Source organism: Bombina bombina, chromosome 4 (genome assembly GCF_027579735.1).
Source record: "Bombina bombina isolate aBomBom1 chromosome 4, aBomBom1.pri, whole genome shotgun sequence".
Classification (NCBI taxonomy): Eukaryota; Metazoa; Chordata; class Amphibia; order Anura; family Bombinatoridae; genus Bombina; species Bombina bombina.
In genome coordinates, this window is record NC_069502.1 from 1,199,918,540 (window position 1) to 1,199,938,454 (window position 19,915).

Sequence of the window (19,915 nt, forward strand, 5' to 3'; positions counted from 1 at the left end):
TCCTGTTTCCGGCAAGCCTGAAGGCTTGCACAGAAACAGATGTATCTGTCCCCATTTGGGCCGTGATAAATCGGCCCGATATATATATATTTATATAAGTAGGAGTAGGAGCACTCTCAGAAACTCAATTCAGTTGCCAGAAAGCTGAATAGTAATTCAGATACAGTCAGTTGAAAACAGCACTCTCTGGACTTGACAAAAGGTGCAAAAATGCCTTTTAATAAGTGACGTTTCGGGGAATACATCTCTTTATCAGACCAATACAAACAGAGTGGATAACAAACTTTTAAATCCAATTAGACCCTCCCCCCCCCCCCCCGTTTAAAAAAAAAAAAACGCCAAAAGGGTTTTTATGACAACCAACAACTGTTAGCATAAACAAGTGTTAGATTAGTTACATTACAGAAAAGTAGCAAAAATCAAACATCCGCAAGTTGCTTACTATTAACCTCTAAACCACCACATATCCACCACATAATCATCGCAAGTACTATCCTATTAAGCCCTATGCCACCACATACCCACCGCTATTATTTATTATCCCCTATGCCACCACATACCCACCGCTATTATTTATTATCCCCTATGCCACCACATACCCACCACTATTATTTATTAACCCCTATGCTGCCACATACCCACCACTGTAATCTATCTGTTAACTCCAATGCTGCTGCATACCCACTGCAATGAACTATTAACAACTTCGGGGAGCCCTGCTCTTTATGCGGTTGCCGCCACACACTGAAATCACAGAAGCGCGGAACCTCAATATATAGGGGTAACACTTAATTCCAATAAGATGATTTTAATTCAGTCAATCCCTATTTGAATAAGCCAATAGCAAGAACTTTTTTCAATTTAAATTCTGATCATCCAACAGAAATGGATAATTAGAATATAAATTTAAAAACGTTGTTGCTATTGACTGATTCAATTCAGCCATTAGGGATTGACTGATTTAAAAACAGACAATCAGAATTAAGTGGTAACCCTAGATATTGGGGATCTGCACTTCTGGGATTTCAGTGTGTGGCAGCGACCTCATGAAGGTCAGGGCTCCCTGAAGAGAGCCAAAGACAAGAAAATTGTGGAGCGGAGGTGGTGGTAGAGACTGCGGTAGTCTACCTCCACCACCATGAAGCTGGGCCCCCAGCGCCTGGAGCCTGGATGAAGTGGGCCCAGCATCGGACCAAGAGGAGATGGAGTCCCCATCAACTGTGAGTAACACTTTTGGGGTTAGTAAGGGCTTTTTTGGAGTGGGTTATTTACTTTGAAGACTGGGGTTTGTTATTTTTAATTTTCTTTTCTAGTCTACTTTTTAAAGATAGATTTTGTTATTTTGGGGGGTGGGGATTTCTTTACTGTAAATGAGGGGTTTGTTTTTTTTGGGGGGGTTGCAAAAGAGCTAAAATCACTTTAGGGTAATGCCCTACAAAAGACAAGGGCTATTGTAATTTATTTTAGAGTTAGGATTTATTTTTTTGGGGGTGTTTTTTTTTACTTTATGGGGCATGTAGTTTAGTGTTAGGTATAATGGGTTTTTTTATTTTGGATACTGTAGTTTATTTTTTTATGTTTTTTTTAATTTTTTGTGGGATTAGTTTAGAGGGGGGTTAGTTTAGATGGCGTGTCGTTGTTTTCCCTGACACAAATATCCAGAGTCTTTGTTGAGTGTCTCCAGGGTCCAGTGGTGTCTGCCTGAAGAGGATTTTGAGATATTGTGATTCCCAGACAATGCACTAAAACTGTTGTGGTTTTCCCTGCCACAAATATCCAGAGTCAAGGAATACACAGGTTCTTTGTTGAGATTTTGTTTATTTATCACATACCAAGTTGATCAACTTGGGAGAATTATGCAGACAGCATGGGCAGTCCAGTATTTAGTTTTAACAGTGTACAACAGGTTATGTAATCAACATGTATCCACCAGTAATATCGACTTAAAGATCATTTCATCTGGTTGCTGGGCAAAATACCTATTCTAATACATCTTTTTTCCTATACTTTTTACAGTTTACAAGAATGAGGAACAATTCAATGAGTTAGTTTCCATTTGAACCACCTGTCAGCAAAATAGCAGACACTCTGCTTGACCTAGCCTAGTCTCCTGTGCACTGGCCTAGTGCACAGGAAACCATTCATGTGACTTCTCTAATTTTGGACAGGGAAAAAATTACAGCAATTAACTGTTTGTTATCCTACAGATAGTTACCTGGCCCAATGTTACATGCAGAGTGGTAACATACTCACATGACAGGAGTTTTCAAATAAGATAGAAGACAAGATAATTAGACACAAATAAAGCATAAGCACAAATATCCACTGTGGCCTATCTGACTAAAAAAGCCCCCTTAAAAATAACCAGCTACTTCCATTATTTTACAGTCCCTCCTCTGATACTTATGTGAGCTCACACAAAAGTATCACAGATCAGTAACTTGTATGGCATTTAAGTGACTGAATTCCAACAGTTCCACCATTTCTTTCTCCGTACATCCACAGCTCATATGCTCATAGCTGGTAGACTGTGTGCCAGGGGCAACATACAGGGTGGTGTAGGTGGTATCTGGAGGGCCTGTGTCTTCTCAGAGGATCCTTGCCTGGTCGGGGGTAGTCGAGGCGCACAGCTTCTGCAGCAACAACTTGAAACAAGACACTACAAGGAAAAAAAACATAATGAGTACGACAAACAATATTAGGCCATGCAAGATCTTAGTTCCAAGTTCACCTAACCATTCTCCCAGCCCAAAAGACTAGTTGAACCCTTGAGGCACTTCTCTCAGCCTCTGTTGTACCTCTCTTATGTTATCTATATGTTCAGCTATGAATGCAGAATTATTAGTAATGAAAACACAACAAGAATCCTGCACAAGTGCACAAACTCCTCACTTAGCAGCTAATATGTAGTCTAAAGCCATTATATTTTGTAATTCAATCATCCTGATTTGAACCTGTTCCTGGGAGAGCAATTCTATGGCAGTTGTTGTTTCATTAAGTACTTCATCTAATAAATCTACTAACAAGTCAAGCTTATACATCAGAAGTACAGCCCCATATGCAGGGAGAAACCCTGCCCCCACCTGCTGACTTTTAGATGATTTTACAATTAGATGATTACCAGCATAGTAGTATTCTTCGTGAGTGTGTCCCCCTATACCCCTACGGGAGCAGATGCGACCTTCAGGTAGCTGTTGAGAGAGATATAACCCTGGGACGATAGTCCCTAGGTAACAAGAACCCCACCACATGGGGCAACCAGCTGTATCCCCCCTGGCTGCAAATCCAATATGTACCCCTAGAAGTTAATAGTGGTATAGTTTTACTGCTGAGATACAACCGGAGTCCATAGAACCAATTTTTAAATAGTGGTAGCAAAGCAGTGAAACTATGCACAGAGTGGTGTCCACCACAGCTATTAGAATAGTTACCATCTTGTTGGACAAACGACCAGGAAATAGCATCATAGTCAGAGGCAGTAGTGATATTTATGGAGGATCCTGAACAGTCAGAATATCCCACATTTATTCCCTCAGTGTGGTTAGGGTTACTCCGTACACACACCAGTACTTGGTTAGGGGCATTAACTATGTGAACTCTAACAGTCTGTCAGTCATTCTGTGCATGTCTATCTTACGTAGGTCAGTGTGATTAAGCATGTCTATCTGAAATGGGACACCTATGTATGGGGTACAATGGCCTGCTGACCTAGGCACAAAACCACAAATCTAGCAGGAATCAGTTAGATTTAGGGTGTTGTACATAGTGCGGGTGGCAAGGACGTAGGAGTTGTCTTTAGCCCATGGGGTGCCGTTCACCTGTGCATCAAGAAAAAAAAGAGTTACAATAGATTACATTACAGCAACTGAGTGCTCACTCTAACAATATAAGTGTAATTAAATGTACTATTTGCACTGTAATAGCAGAAGAACTGCCATAATTCTACGCACAGCTACACAAAAGGCAAGAGTAAAGAATGATACTCCCCTACACACTTAGTCTTTGTCTTTGGCCTTTCAACAAAAGGGTCAGTCTCAGGTGGTGCAAGCTTCCATTGGGAGATGTGGATCCAGGACTTAATTTCAGCAATCTTCACAGCGGTGTTAATGCTGAGCAGTACTTGGAGGGGCCCTTTCCATCTTGGCTCTAGAGCATTTTTTCTTGAGAAACTCTTGACCATGACCAGGTCACCAGAAGCGATGGCATGCACTGACACATTGTGACTCTGGGGCTACGCAGCCTTTACCTGCAGGTGGAGAGACTTAAGTATTGATGTTAGTTGCATGCAATAATTATTTTTGACGTCATCACAAATTCCATGGTCCCCACAGCCTATCTGTTTCTGAGCTATTTTAAGACCAGTATTCATTGGCCTACCCATGGGGATTTCATGTGGGGACAATTTGTGTTTGTGACTTGGGGTTGCTAGCATAGACATTAAGACCAGAGGCAAAACATCTGGCCAATTGAGATTTGTTTCCCCACAGATATTTGCCAATTTTTTTTTTTTCAACACATCATTATCCCTTTCTACAGGTCCTGCGCTTTGGGGGTGATGGGAGCCAAGCAAATTATATGATATGTACAGTTCCTTTGCTACTTCCTGTACCACCTGCCCTGTGAAGTAAGTACCTGTAAGGTATTAACATATCTGACGCAATAAATATATGCTTGTAGCTGAGGTATTAGGATCCAAGAAGTATAAGGTACAGCTTGGTTCAGAATTAATCATCAGGTTATTAGAATAACAAGATTTTCGCAATTCATATGTATTGCTGAAGACTGCAAGTTTTGCTCTTATACTGGTACTTGCCAGGTAACTATAGACTGACCCTATTATATTGTAAATAGAAGGATTGGTTTGTTTGCGCAGCAAGTGTTCCTTGACATATATTAACAGAGCTCAATAGTTCTATCTACTTGGTTCAATTGAGAGTTCATAAGTAGGATACATAGTTAAAGTTAATACCCATACAGAGTATACAGAAATAGATGCACTTGGAAAATATCAAATAAGTTATAACACAGCTTTACTTGTAACAATACTTGCGGTTTAGCGTGCTTTTACTTGAGGCAAGATTTGAAGTAAACAGACCGGCGTCTGCAGTGACTGATCACTGAGCTAGTAACAGCTGAGAGAGACCGGATGTCTCTTGGCGGTGCTGCAGGGGACTCCAAAGCGTTACGTGTTAGTTGATGCGCTGGTTTGTGACGATTGGTCAGAATCAGAGGTTGAAGGCTTGCTGAAAGTTGGACTACTGCGGTTACAAAATAGGTAAATCCCAGCAGGAAAAGTAACCGAGTTCAGAGTGTAAACTGCCTGAGTGACTTGCAGAGTTCCAAGAACAGAGAGAAGTATAACTAGCTGACTAGGAACAAAATAATCAAGCAATGCTGTACAGAGGAAGCAATGTTTTATAGGGTAAATCAAGGAGAGGCGGAGATTAACTTAAAGGGACCTTACAGTACCCTGATCAGAATATATGTGCTGTGGTAACCCATACCTAGGAATTAACTTTTGCAGAAGCCTTTTTGCGACTGTTTTAGCATCTGCAGATGCACAAGGAAAGGCTTCCACCCACCCTGAGAACGTGTCTAGTATGACTAGGATGTATTTGTAATTTGTGACCCTTGGCAATTCCAAAAAATCCATTTGCATATTCACAAAAGGTCCCCACGGACATGGTGGGTGATTCTTAGTTACAGGCTTAATGGGTTTCCCTACATTGTGCTGAAGACAGATCAAACAAGGGAGCACAAGGCCTCAATTGCATGTCTGACTCTAGGGGCCCACCATTGTGATGTGATTATCTCATGCATGTTGTACCTGTTAACACGTGAGATATGTGAGTGAGCCTCAATATGTAGGGCATCACAAATGCTGCAAATTGTTGGGGCCATACCACCTACCCTCCTCTTGTTTAGCATACCCTCATAGAAAGTCTCCAAACATATTAGTGGACTTTCCTAGGGGTCTGCATCAGGTAGGGCCATGTATATTTCCTTTTGTAATGTCATCTGTTCCATTTTTGTGTGCAGCTACCTTTATGGCAGCTAAAGTGGATGGCAACAAGAGGGCATGTAATAGATCTTTGACATAAGTGGCATTTTTTATGGGAGTCCCTGCTGCAGTAATAAACCCTCTTAGTTTCCACAATGCTCCAAAGTCATGCACTACTCCAAAAGCATAGCGTGAGTCTGTGTAGATGTTAGAAGATTTACCAGTTGCTATCTTGCATGTGTGGGTGAGGGCAATTAACTCAGCCACTTAGGCTGATGCAACCTATATGAGGCCTGATTCTATTACTTCAGAACAAGAAACTACTGCATAGCCTGCTACCTTTTGCCCTTCCTCTGTGTAATAGCAAGAACCATCTACATACAATGACAGCTCTGGGTTTGTCAGGGGGGTTTCCTGTAGGTCAGGTTGAATAGTCTCTTTTGGCTTCTGCCACTTCTATACAGTCATTATACTCGCCCTCCTCTTGCTAGATTGGCACAACAAGGAAGCAGGGTTAAGCACCACTAGGAATGAAGCTTTACAACTGCATTCAGGGCTCTTAAATCATGCACAAACCTGTATAAAGGGGGGTTACTGGGAGATTGGAGTATTGCAGGGACTAAAGGTCTCTACTAAGACACCCTTTTTTCAGAAGCTGTTGTATTACAGGCTTAATGCCTCCCAGTGCTTCCTTGCTTAGGAGATACTTTGGGATTTTAGGCAATTAAAGGGACATAATACTCATATGCTAAATCACTTGATATTAAAGGGACATAATACTCATATGCTAAATCACTTGAAACTGATGCAGTATAACTGTAAAAAGCTGACAGGAAAATATCACCTGAGCATCTCTATATAAAAAAGGAAGATATTTTACCTCACAATCTCCTCAGCTCAGCAGAGTAAGTTCTGTGTAAAAAGTTATACTTCACCTGCTCCCAGCTGCAGGTAAAAATAAAAAAAAAATGAAGAAATGAACAGCAACCAATCAGCATCAGCAGTGCTGAGGTCATGAACTCTTACTGTGATCTCATGAGATTTCACTTAACTCTCATGAGATTTCATAGTAAGCTTCCTTTACCTGATTGGTGAAATAATATGAGAGTTCACGAGGCTCATCCTTTCAGCTGTCCCAGGACAGACACACTAAAATGCTGCTTAGAAATCCTTTACAATGGGAGGTGGCTACTGAGGAACTTTTGAGGTAAAATATCTTTCTTTTTTACATAGAGATGTTCAGGAGATATTTTCTAGTCAGCTTTTTACAGCTATGCTGCATCACTTTCAAGTGTTTAAACATTTGGGTATTATGGCCCTTTAAGCATTTTCCTTTAATTCTATAACAATTTCCCCTGCAGATTTTATTAGACCAATGTCATTGCCCTCTTTTGGCCTATAGCGATTCAGATAACTGTTCAAATTCAATTGGCAGAGGGAATTCAGTGTCTCCCTCCATCCGTTTTTTCTAAAGTGGCATACACTTTGTTCTGTATCTTATCAGGCACATCTAGAAAGACTCCATCAGGGGTGCAATATATAGTACATCCTAATATACACAATAAGTTTTTCCCAAGTACATTTACAGGACAAGTAGGGCTTAACAAAAAGGCATGTTGCTCTGTTAGTGGGCATACGGTCACATTACGGGATTTTGAGATTGAGTGTGGTAAGCATTTATTTCCCACACCAGTGATCATTACAGGTTTTTGGTTAGATACCTGAATATTTGAGGACAAAGTGTTAGATAGTGTAGATCCAGTGTTAATTAAAAATGGATGCTGTTCCCCATTCCAGTTACAGTAGACTCTTTACCTTGCGCAACAGGGACAGTCACCAGTCTATTACCATCCACTAGTCAGTCATAGTTTGGGTAAGCTTCAGGGTTAAAGGAGTTATCACCTTCCCCCTGTCTCTGTCCATCTCTGTCACGTCTGTCCCCTCCCTGGTTCCCCTTTCTCTGTTTGCATGACCAGCAGTCCTTGGCAAAATGTCTTCCCACAGTTATAGCATTTTAACTGTTTCTTTGTTTCTCCACCCCCTTGTTCTGTTGAGAATAGCATACAGTCTGAGCCTCTGCTGCTCTCTCTTGTGCTTTCAATAACTTCTCTCTTTTCTAAGGGTCCGGTACACTTGACCAGCCCCTGTGTGCACTGTTTCAAATGGCAGGGTTGACAGTTGTAATTGTTTAGACACTTCTGGGTCTAAGCTATTTACAAATGCACTGACTATAAAGGTTTTATCGTTCCTTTCCACATTCTCAATTCCCCCGTACTGCTTAATTTCGCAATATTTCCTCTGCAAACTTATCTGTTAATTTTATTCCAATCTACAGCTGAAGTAAACATCTCTGCGATACACTTCTGTATGTGTGTATACCACTGGTGTAATTTATCTCTTTCATCAGCTATAGCATCCCAGCCAGAAACACTCCTATCACTTTCAGTTCCACAATTATACAGGGCTCTGTTATAAGCTATAATGAATTTGACTTTTTCTTATGGAGTAAATACAGACTCAAATAGCTGCCACATATCTCTGATTCATCACTTACACCAGTGAGAGCCTTTTTGAATGTTTTCACAATGGCTGTGTGTGCACAAACCCAGCTAACCTACTAGGGATTTGCCTATTCCTGTTAGATCTGTGCAGCGCAGGAGTTGCTAGGGGGCTGTTGGCACTACTGCTTGCATTTGCTCTATTGGAGCTTGAGGGGGCAATGCGGGGTATAGGGCACAAGCTTGCACTATTTCTTGCTCCAGCACTAGATCTGGCTCACTATAGGGTGGTAGACTATGTGTGTCTTTCCCTTTCTTTTTCCCCTTACTCGGCAACGGGAGGTTATAAGTGGGATCCTGTATCTTTGTTTTTTCCCCTTCTATCTGTTTTCTGAAATTATCCTCTAATGAGGTTTTCCGAGAGGCCAGTTGATGTTTTTCAGCTTCTGCGTGCCATTTCAGATAGATATTCCATACAGAGAGCTTGTGCTTATTCTTTTTCTGTGTATTAAGTAACCTGTCCTGCAATGTGTGCAAATAATCTAAATTCCATGTACCCTCAGGTGGCCAATGGTGTGTTTTTGGCTCTGTTAATATTTACCCATTTAGCCATGATAGGAATTAATTTATGGGCCACAATGTCACTCCATATAGGCTGCAGGAGACCCTGAGGGCCACTTGGGTCCCTCCTCTGTTTCAGAACCACCCTTAACGGATTTCTGACCCATCTTAATTGCTACTATAGTTTTACGCAGCAGAAGACCCAGTCTTCAGCTAGCACCTATTTTACGTATATGGTTTGATTGCCACTTAAGTTTTATACAACAGAAGACTCTGTCTTCAGCTAGCACTTATTACACTTAGATTTCTTAATTGTCACTTAAGTTTTATGCACCAGAAGATCCTGTCTCCTTCAGCTAGCACCTATTTTACGGATAAATTCTTATACATATGCAGTAAAATTTGCCTTTGTGTTTCCCTTAGGACTTCAACCAGGTCAAGATTTGAGTAAAGGGTGTCGCCTCAGTCTTATTGAGACTGAAGACCCAGTGCCACTCTCACTTGCCTGTTCGTCTGACAACTACCTGGTCACACAAATTCATCACAACCAAATTATTTTTATAATTTAAGTTACAATTAAACTATTAAATCAGTGATATCACAGTAAAATCAATAAAGCCAATAAAACAAAATCTCTAGGAATCGCGTCACTCAGAATATTCAAGCATATTCCCCCTTACCTAGAGACACTCAACCAATTAAGCTAAAGCCGTTTAAAGGTGGCTTACCTGTTTTTACCGGTCTTTGTTGAGTGTCTCCAGGGTCCAGTGGTGTCTGCCTGAAGAGGATTTCGAGATATTGCGATTCCCGGCCAAAGCACCAAAACTGTCATTGTTTTCCCTGACACAAATATCCAGAGTCAAGGAATACACAGGTTCTTTGTTGAGATTTTGTTTATTGATCACGTACCAAGTTGATCAACATGGGAGAATTATGCAGACAGCATGGGCAGTCCAGCATTCAGTTTTAACCGCGTACAACAGGTTATGTAATCAACATGTATCCACCAGTAATATTCGACGTAAAGATCATTTCATCTGGTTGCTGTGCAAAATACCTATTCTAATACATCTTTTTTCCTATACTTGTTACAGTTTACAAGAATGAGGAACAATTCAATGAGTTAGTTACCATTTGAACCACCTGTCAGCAAAATAGCAGACACTCTGCTTGACCTAGCCTAGTCTCATGTGAGTTATGTGATACTATAAATATAATGCAACTGTCTTTTATAAAATAAATATCTATTTTTAAAATATATTTATATTTACAATAATAAATGCATCAAGCAAGAATATCTACGTTTTAATTTATGTATTCAATATTTAAACTAATATGAATTATACATGGCCATACATTTTAATTCAAATATTGTAGATATAGGCCTCTATTTATCAAGCTGTCAACCGCAAATATGCTGGAATTCCGCAGCGTATTTGTGGTGAGCCTGATTCGCCTTAGTTATCAAAGGCTAGAGACCGGCAAAAGTAGAATTTAGTGACGTAACATACGATCCGCCGGACTCAGTCCGAAACAGATCGATGGTTACGTCACTCCAGATGTTCCAAACGCAAGTTCGGCACAATTTGACTACTTTTGCTAGTTATCAAGATCCTACCAGGTACGCTTGGCACTTTTCCGGCCCAGCATACCTGGTTTCCAATCCGCCACTGACAGCAGCGAAAGCTTATGTTCGCTGCTGCCCGATATCCCATTGATTCCTATGGTAATGTCTACACCTAACACCCTAACATGTACCCCAAGTCTAAACACCCCTAATCTGCCCCCCCTACACTGCCGCCACCTACTTTATACTTCTCTCCTAAATTGCCGCTCCCGGAGCCCACCGCCACTCTAATAAATTTATTAACCCCTAAACCACCACTCCCGGACCCCGCCACAACTAAATAAAGTTATTAACCCCTAAACCGCAGCAACTAAATAAAGTTATTAACCCCTAAACCGCCGCTCCTGGACCCCGCCGTAACTAAATAAAGTTATTAATCCCTAAACCGCCGCTCCCGGACCCCGCCGCCACCTACATTATATTTATTAACCCCTAATCTGCCCCCCTACACCGCCGCCACTATATTAATTTGTTAACCCCTAAACCTAAGTCTAACCCTAACACCCCCCTAACTTAAATATTATTGAAATGAATCTAAATAAATTTACTATTATTAACTAAATTATTCCTATTTAAAACTAAATACTTACCTATAAAATAAACCATATGATAGCTACAATAATCAATAGTTACATTGTAGCTATTTTAGGATTTATTTTTATTTTACAGGCAACTTTGTATTTATTTTAACTAGGTACAATAGTTATTAAATAGTTATTAACTATTTAATAACTACCTAGCTAAAATAAATACAAAAGTACCTGTCATGATTACCTCCGTTCATCGCCGTGTCGCCGCGGCTCCCGGAACTTCTCTGTGTGTCTGACGTCATGTTGCTTAGCAACATGACGCTTTCTCGACACACCCCTCTGATGACGGTTACGCTCCTGCCTTTAAACCACGGCGGGAGATCTGAATCGGGGCCCGTTTGTTTGTTTTCCTTTGGAGTGTGAGTACCGTATCAATTCTGTTCTTTTGTGTACCGACTTCTGCCTGCCTGACCAAGCCTCATGCCTAAACCCTACTTGCTGATATTTGGATGTTGACTTCTGCCTGCCTGACCTTGCCTGTAGCCTTTACCCTTTTGCTGATACTTGGATGCCGACTTCTGCTTGCCTGACCTTGTCTTTTGCCTCTACCTTTTGCTGATATTTGGATGCCGACTTCTGCCTGCCTGACCTTGCTTTTGCCTTTCTGTCTGTTATAAACCTGCTTAAAGGGACATTTTACTTTTACAAGCTGCAAAAGAGAACTTTGCCTTTCTGTCTGTTATAAACCTGCTTAAAGGGACATTTTTACTTTTACAAGCTGTACAAGAAAACTTTGCCATTCTGTTTGTTCTAAACCTGCTAAAAAGGGACATTTACTTTTACAAGCTGCAAAAGAGAACTTTGCCTTTCTGTTTGTTATACACCTGCTAAAAAGGGACATTTTACTTTTACAAGCTGCAAAAGAGAACTTTGCCTTTCTGTCTGTTATAAACCTGCTTAAAGGGACATTTTTACTTTTACAAGCTGTACAAGAAAACTTTGCCATTCTGTTTGTTCTAAACCTGCTAAAAAGGGACATTTACTTTTACAAGCTGCAAAAGAGAACTTTGCCTTTCTGTTTGTTATACACCTGCTAAAAAGGGACATTTACTTTTACAAGCTGCAAAAGAGAACTTTTCCTTTGTTTTACAAGCCTGCTAAAGAGGACCTTTTTTTCAGAAGCTTCAAGTAAGAGCATTTCCTTTTTGTTCTTTGTACTGCTTAAAGGGACGTTTTATCCTTTGTGGCTTTCCTGCATTCTGGAACAATATTCATTTTAGTTATCTTCTAATCTGCTTCCTGAGTGGGTCACGTCCTGGATATTTCTCAGTGTGCTAGCGTGTGCTTTCAATTCACGCTAGCAGTTGGGTTACATCCCGGATTGATTCCAGAGCGGCTGACAGTACCTGTAACATAAATCCTAACCTAAGTTACAATTACACCTAACACTACAATTAAATAAATTAAATTAATTAGCTAAAATTACCTAAAATTAAATACAATAAACTAAAGTACAAAAAAAACACTAAATTACAGAAAATATAAAAAAATTACAAGAATTTTAAACTAATTACGCCTAATCTAATCCCCCTAATAAAATAAAAAAGCCCCCCAAGATAATAAAAATCCCTACCCTATACTAAATTACAAATAGCTCTTAAAAGGGCCTTTTGCGGGGCATTGCCCCAAAGTAATCAGCTCTTTTACCTTTAAAAAAGAAATACAACCCCCCCAACATTAAAACCCACCACCCCCACACCCAACCCTACTCTAAAACCCACCCAAACCCCGCCTTAAAAAAACCTAACACTAACCCCTTGAAGATCACCTTACCTTGAGCTGTATTCACATAGCCGGGCACAAGATGGCGCCCCTTGAATTATAATTGGCTGATAGGATTCTATGTAGGATTGTATGAAGCTAGAAGATGCCGGTCTGGATGTCCTCTTCTGCCCAGATCGGATGAAGACTTCTTCCCCTCTGTAGGTCCACTTGTGTCTGGCTGGGTGAAGATGGCTCAAGGTAGGGTGATATTCAGGAGGTTAGTGTTAGGTTTTTTTAAGGGGGGTTTGGGTGGGTTTTAGAGTAGGGTTGGGTGTGTGGGTGGTGGGTTTTAATGTTGGGGGGGTTGTATTTCTTTTTTTACAGGTAAAAGAGCTGATTACTTTGGGGCAATGCCCCGCAAAAGGCCCTTTTAAGGGCTATTTGTAATTTAGTATAGGGTAGGGATTTTTATTATTTTGGGGGGCTTTTTTATTTTATTAGGGGGATTAGAGTAGGTGTAATTAGTTTAAAATTCTTGTAATTTTTTTATTTTCTGTAATTTAGTGTTTTTTTTTTTTTTGTACTTTAGTTAATTTTATTTAATTGTAATTAGTTTTATTTAATTGTAGTTAATTTATGTAATTATTTTAATGATATGGTAGTGTTAGGTGTAATTGTAACTTAGGTTAGGTTTAATTTTACAGGTAATTTTGTATTTATTTTAGCTAGGTAGTTATTAAATAGTTAATAACTATTTAATAACTATTGTACCTAGTTAAAATAAATACAAAGTTGCCTGTAAAATAAAAATAAATCCTAAAATAGCTACAATGTAAATATTAATTATATTGTAGCTATCTTAGGGTTTATTTTATAGGTAAGTTTTTAGTTTTAAATAGGAATAATTTAGTTAATAATAGGAATATTTATTTAGATGTATTTAAATTATATTTAAGTTAGGGGGTGTTAGGGTTAGGATTAGACTTAGGTTTAGGGGTTAATAACTTTATTATAGTTGCAGCGGTATAAGGGGCAGGATAGGGGTTAATATATATAATGTAGGTGGCGGCGGGCTCTGGGAGCGGCGGTTTAGGAGTTAAACATTTTATTTAGTTGGGTGTGGCGGATTAGGGGTTAAACAATTTATTTAGTTGCGTCGGGGTCCGGGATCGGCAGGATAGGGGTTAATAACTTTATGTAGGTGGCGGCGGGGTCCGGGAGTGTCAGGATAGGGGTTAATAACTTTATGTAGGTGGCGGCAGGGAGCGGCGGTTTAGGGGTTAATATATTTATTATAGTTGTGGTGGGGTCCGGGAGCGGCAGGATAGGGGTTAATAACTTTATGTAGGTGGTGGCGGGGTCCAGGAGCGGCAGGATAGGGGTTAATAAATTTATGTAGGTGGCGGCGGGGTCCAGGAGCGGCGGTTTAGGGGTTAATATATTTATTATAGTTGCAGCGGGGTCCGGGAGTGGCAGTTTAGGGGTTAATAAGTTTATTTAGTTTGCGGGGGCTCCGGGACGGCGGTTTAGGGGGTAAAACAGTATAGTATAGTGTGGGTGCTTAGTGACAGGGTAGCAAGAAAGCTGCGAATAAGCCAAAGAGCAGCGAGATCGATGACTGTTAGTTAACAACAGTCCACTGCTCATCGCACCGTACTTGTTGCGTGGCTTTTTGACAACTTTCTTGATAAATTTGGTGAACATATTCAGGTCTGCGATGGCGATGTTAGGCGATCTTAGGCAAGCATATTGGGGCAGTCGAATGCAGGTAAGTAGACAGCTTGGTAAATAGAGGCCATAATGTAAAGATTGATATTCAATATTTAAACAGTTATGCATGTATATGGCATAATGGTTTAAGTATTGCATATACATTAAAATGTATTTATACTAGCTTGTTCTGTTTATTAGTTATAACATAGATATATATGTTAATATATATTTATGTTATAGTAGTCAGTATCATTAAATTATATTTTTACATAACAGGCATGCAGTTATATAGATCTATAATATTACTGATACAGTAAATAATTAGAAATAGTTATACTTTATTTAGGAGGGACAGGAGTAATATAAGGGGTGGAGGAATCTGCATGTATATTAAATCTGATCTTAAACCTACAATAAGGAAAGATATTTATGATGATACAGGTGATAATATAGAGACTCAGTGGTTTGAAATAAGGAGTGTGGGGAAACATCCTATAAAATATTACTAGGAACATGCTACAAGCCCTTCAACATTAGTGACATGGAGGAAACTCAACTACTAATGCAAATAGGAAAGGCTGCAAATAATAGCAGTGTTGTAATTATTGGGTATTTTAACTACCCCGACATGAACTGGGTACATGAAACTAAGGGAGATAGATTTTATTTTTAAATGTTATCAGGGATAACGTTTTGTCACAATTAATAGAGGAGGAGCCAACTAGGAGTAAAGCTATATTGGATTTAGTGCTATCAAACGATAGACATATAATATCAAACATAGAACTCAAAGAACATTTGGGTAACAGTGATCATAAAATGGTCACATTTGAAATCACTTTCCATAAGCAGTGTCTTAAAGGTTTACATAAAAGTCTTTTAATGTTAAGAAAGCAAAATTCAAAAGTTTAAGGAAATCGTTAAACAACATAATTTGGAACAAAGTATTCTCTAATAAAAATACAGAGGATAAAAGGATAACATTTAACCCCTTAACGACTGAGGACGTGCAGGGTACGTCCTCAGAAAAAAGGCAGTTAATGCCTGAGAACGTACCCTGCACGTCCTCAGTGTGGAAAGCAGCTGGAAGCGATCCTGCTCGCTTCCAGCTGCTTTCCAGTTATTGCAGTGATGCCTCGATATGGAGGCATCCTGCAATAACCTTTTTAAGTAATCCGGTGCAGAGAGAGCCACTCTGTGGCCCTCTCTGCACCGGAGATCGGTGGCTACCTGAGTTGGTGGGTGGGAGCCGGACCGGGAGGCGGGTGGCGGCCATCGATGGCCCTGTGGAAGTGAAGGGGGGCGGGATCGTGGGCGGGGGTGGCTGGGGTCGCGCACGGGCGCGCGCGCGTGCACGGGAAGGTGGGGGCGGGCGCGTGCACGGGGAGGGAGCGGGTGGGAACCGCTACACTGCAGAAAATGTGCAAATAAAAAAGATTAAGTAAATCGAAAAATAAAATAATCAGCAAAGTGGTGGGGGTTTGTCTGTGGGTGGGGGGGGGGGGAAGCTACACTACAGAAAAAAAAAAACAAAGAGAAAAAAAAAACACTTTTTATTGTAAACTGGGTACTGGCAGACAGCTGCCAGTACCCAAGATGGCCCCCAATAAGGCAGAGGGGAGGGTTAGAGAGCAGTTTTGGGGGGGATCAGGGAGGTTGGGGGCTAAGGGGGGGATCCTACACAGTAGCATATGTAAATATGCTAAAAAAAAATTCATTTTTTTTTTAAAACCCTTTTATTTTAGTACTGGCAGACTTTCTGCCAGTACTTAAGATGGCGGGGACAATTGTGGGGTGGGGGAGGGAAGGGAGCTGTTTGGGAGGGATCAGGGGGTGGGATGTGTCAGATGGGAGGCTGATCTCTACACTAAAGCTAAAATTAACCCTGCAAGCTCACTACAAACTCCCTAATTAACCCTTTCACTGCTAGCCATAATACACGTGTGAGGCGCAACAGGATTTAGTGGCCTTCTAATTACCAGAAAGCAACGCCAAAGTCATATATGTCTGCTATTTCTGAACAAAGGGGATCCCAGACAAGCATTTACAACCATTTGTGCCATAATTGTACAAGCTGTTTGTAAATGATTTCAGTGAGAAACCTAAAATTGTGAAAAATTTTACGTTTTTTTTAATTTGATCGCATTTGGCGGTGAAATGGTGGCATGAAATATACCAAAATGTGCCTAGATCAATACTTGGGGTTGTCTACTACACTACACTAAAGCTAAAATTAACCCTACAAGCTCCCTAAAAGCTCCCTAATTAACCCCTTAACTGCTGGGCATGATACACTTGTGGTGCGCAGTGGCATTTAGCGGCCTTCTAATTACCAAAAAGCAACGCCAAAGCCATATATGTGTGCTATTTCTGAACAAAGGGGATCCCAGAGAAGAATTTACAACCATTTATGCCATAATTGCACAAGTTGTTTGTAAATAATTTCAGTGAGAAACCTAAAGTTTGTGAAAAAATTTGTGAAAAAGTGAACAATTTTTTGTATTTGATCGCATTTGGCGGTGAAATGGTGGCATGAAATATACCAAAATTGGCCTAGATCAATACTTTGGGATGTCTACTAAAAAAAAATATATAAATGTCAAGGGATATTCAGGTATTCCTGAAAGATATCAGTGTTCTAATGTGACTAGCGCTAATTTTGGAAAAAAATGGTTTGGAAATAGCAAAGTGCTACTTGTATTTATGGCCCTATAACTTGCAAAAAAAGCAAAGAACATGTAAACATTGGGTATTTCTAAACTCAGGACAAAATTTAGAAACTATTTAGCATGGGTGTTTTTTGGTGGTTTTAGATATGTAACAGATTTTGGGGGTCAAAGTTAGAAAAAGTGTGTTTTTTTCCATTTTTCCTCATATTTTATCATTTTTTTTATAGTAAATTATAAGATATGATGAAAATAATGGTATCTTTAGAAAGTCCATTTAATGGCGAGAAAAACGGTATATAATATGTGTGGGTACAGTAAATGAGTAAGAAGAAAATTACAGCTAAACACAAACACCGCAAAAATGTAAAAATAGCCTTGGTCCCAAACGGACAGAAAATGGAAAAGTGCTCTGGTCACTAAGGGGTTAAACCTTTGTTAAATAAATATACACATCAACACATACCACGTGGTTATAAAATTAAAATAAATAAATCCAAGCTAATGTGGCTAAATAAAAATTGTTAAAGGGTAGTATACACCAATTTTTATTTAACAACATGTAATAGACACTACTATCAAGAATAATATGCACAGATACTGATATATAAAAATTCAGTGTAAAACCTTTTAAAAACTTACTTAGAAGCTCCCAATTTAACACTGTTTATTAGATAAGCCTGGGACATCCACTGAAAGGGCTGATAGCAGAACCCCCCCCCCCCCCCCCCATCTACTACATATGAAAAGACTCATTATACAAACAGAAGCAGTCTGAAGTCAGTATACATCAGTAAACCTCTAAAACTTTGGGGCTTGGTTAGGAGACTGAAAATAAGCAAAACTATTCATTTTTACAAAAACACACCCAGATGGGCTATATAAATGGATGATCTACAAAACATTTATGCAAAGAAAAATCTAGTGTATAATGCCCCTCTCAGAGAAATTAGGAAAAACATTGGGCATTTAAATTATTTAAAGAAAATAGTACAGACTCAACATATCAAATATATAAAAAAATGCAAAAAAGTTTGCAAAAAAAACAACAACAATCAAATTAGCCAAAATTGAAAATTAAAGATTAATTGCAAAGGACTCTATGTCAAACCCTAAAAGGTTTTTTAAGTACATAAATTGCAAAAAATCGAAGAAAATATTGGTAAATTAAAATGTGTAAAGGGTAGCATGATTAACAGTGACAGGGAGAAGGCTGAGCTACTAAAGAAAAGGTAGTTTTCTCCAGTATACACAAGAGAGGAACCAATGGGGGATACTTTGAAACAAACCAGAATATACAAGCCCATAACATTAACTGGGTTATCGCTAGAGGATATCAGGAAAAAAAACTGGATAATATTAAGGTAAATAAAACTACAGACGCCGATGGAATCCACCCAAGGGTTATATAGGAACTTAGCACTGTTATAGATAAGCCTCTACCCTTAATTTTTCAACTCGTGAACCACCATGTTTGAAATTTTATGGATGGAAAAAACCTGATGCTCACTGTATCCCTCTGCCAGTAAAGACAGAACTGACCACTTCTTTTCCTCACTCAAAAGTTTTCTTTTTAACTCTTTTAGCATGGTCAATAGCTATTTTTGTATTCCAATTACCTTTGAGATGCTACCAGCACTTAATAAGAAGGATTATATTAATTAAATCAAGGGACAACTATTGAATGAGTGTATAAATTATTGTTTTATAATCCCTTTATTACCCATTCCCCAGTTTTGCTTAACCAACATGGATATATCAATACTAGATGATAAGCCTGCCCAGAGGGCAGTCTGTTTAAAAAAAAAAAAAACTACAAACCCCAAAGCTAAAATTACACAAAATAAAACATTTAAAATTACAGAAAAAAAATCAACAAAGCTATTAAAAATAAAAAATTTAAAGCTAAACTAATACCCCTATAAAAACACCCCCAAAAATAAAAACACCCCCTAATCTAATACTAAGCTTCCAATAGCCCTTAAAAGGGCTTTTGTACGGCATTGCCTTAAGTAAAACAGCTCTTTTACCTAAATAAATGACCAATTACCCCCTAACAGTAAAAACCATCACCCACCAAACCCCAAAATAAAAAAGAAATAACACTAAAAAAACTAAACTACCCATTGCCCCTAAATGGGCATTTGTATGGGCATTGCCATTTAAAGAGCATTCAGCTCTTTTACTGCCCTTAAAAAGGCAATAAGATTTTTTCCAGCCGAAAAAACCCTATTTTAAAAAAAAGCCACCCCAAAAAATAAAAAAAGCCTAAGACTAAGCCCCAAATAGGTACTCACCGTTCGACAGAGGTCTTCTTCCAGGCGGCTCTATTATCTTCTATCTTCATCTAGAAATAAGGTGGCGTGGAGCGGAGAAAATATATATAAAATACCAAGGAGCGCTACCAAAAGCTAAAGAGTAACCGTATTGGATAGTAGTAATTATAAAACAATATAATTTATTGTTAATAAAGAAAGAATTGATAAATAAACTGCGGGCAAACACAGAAAATTAACCACAGATGCCAAATTAACAGTCCAATTCAATCAAGTCTA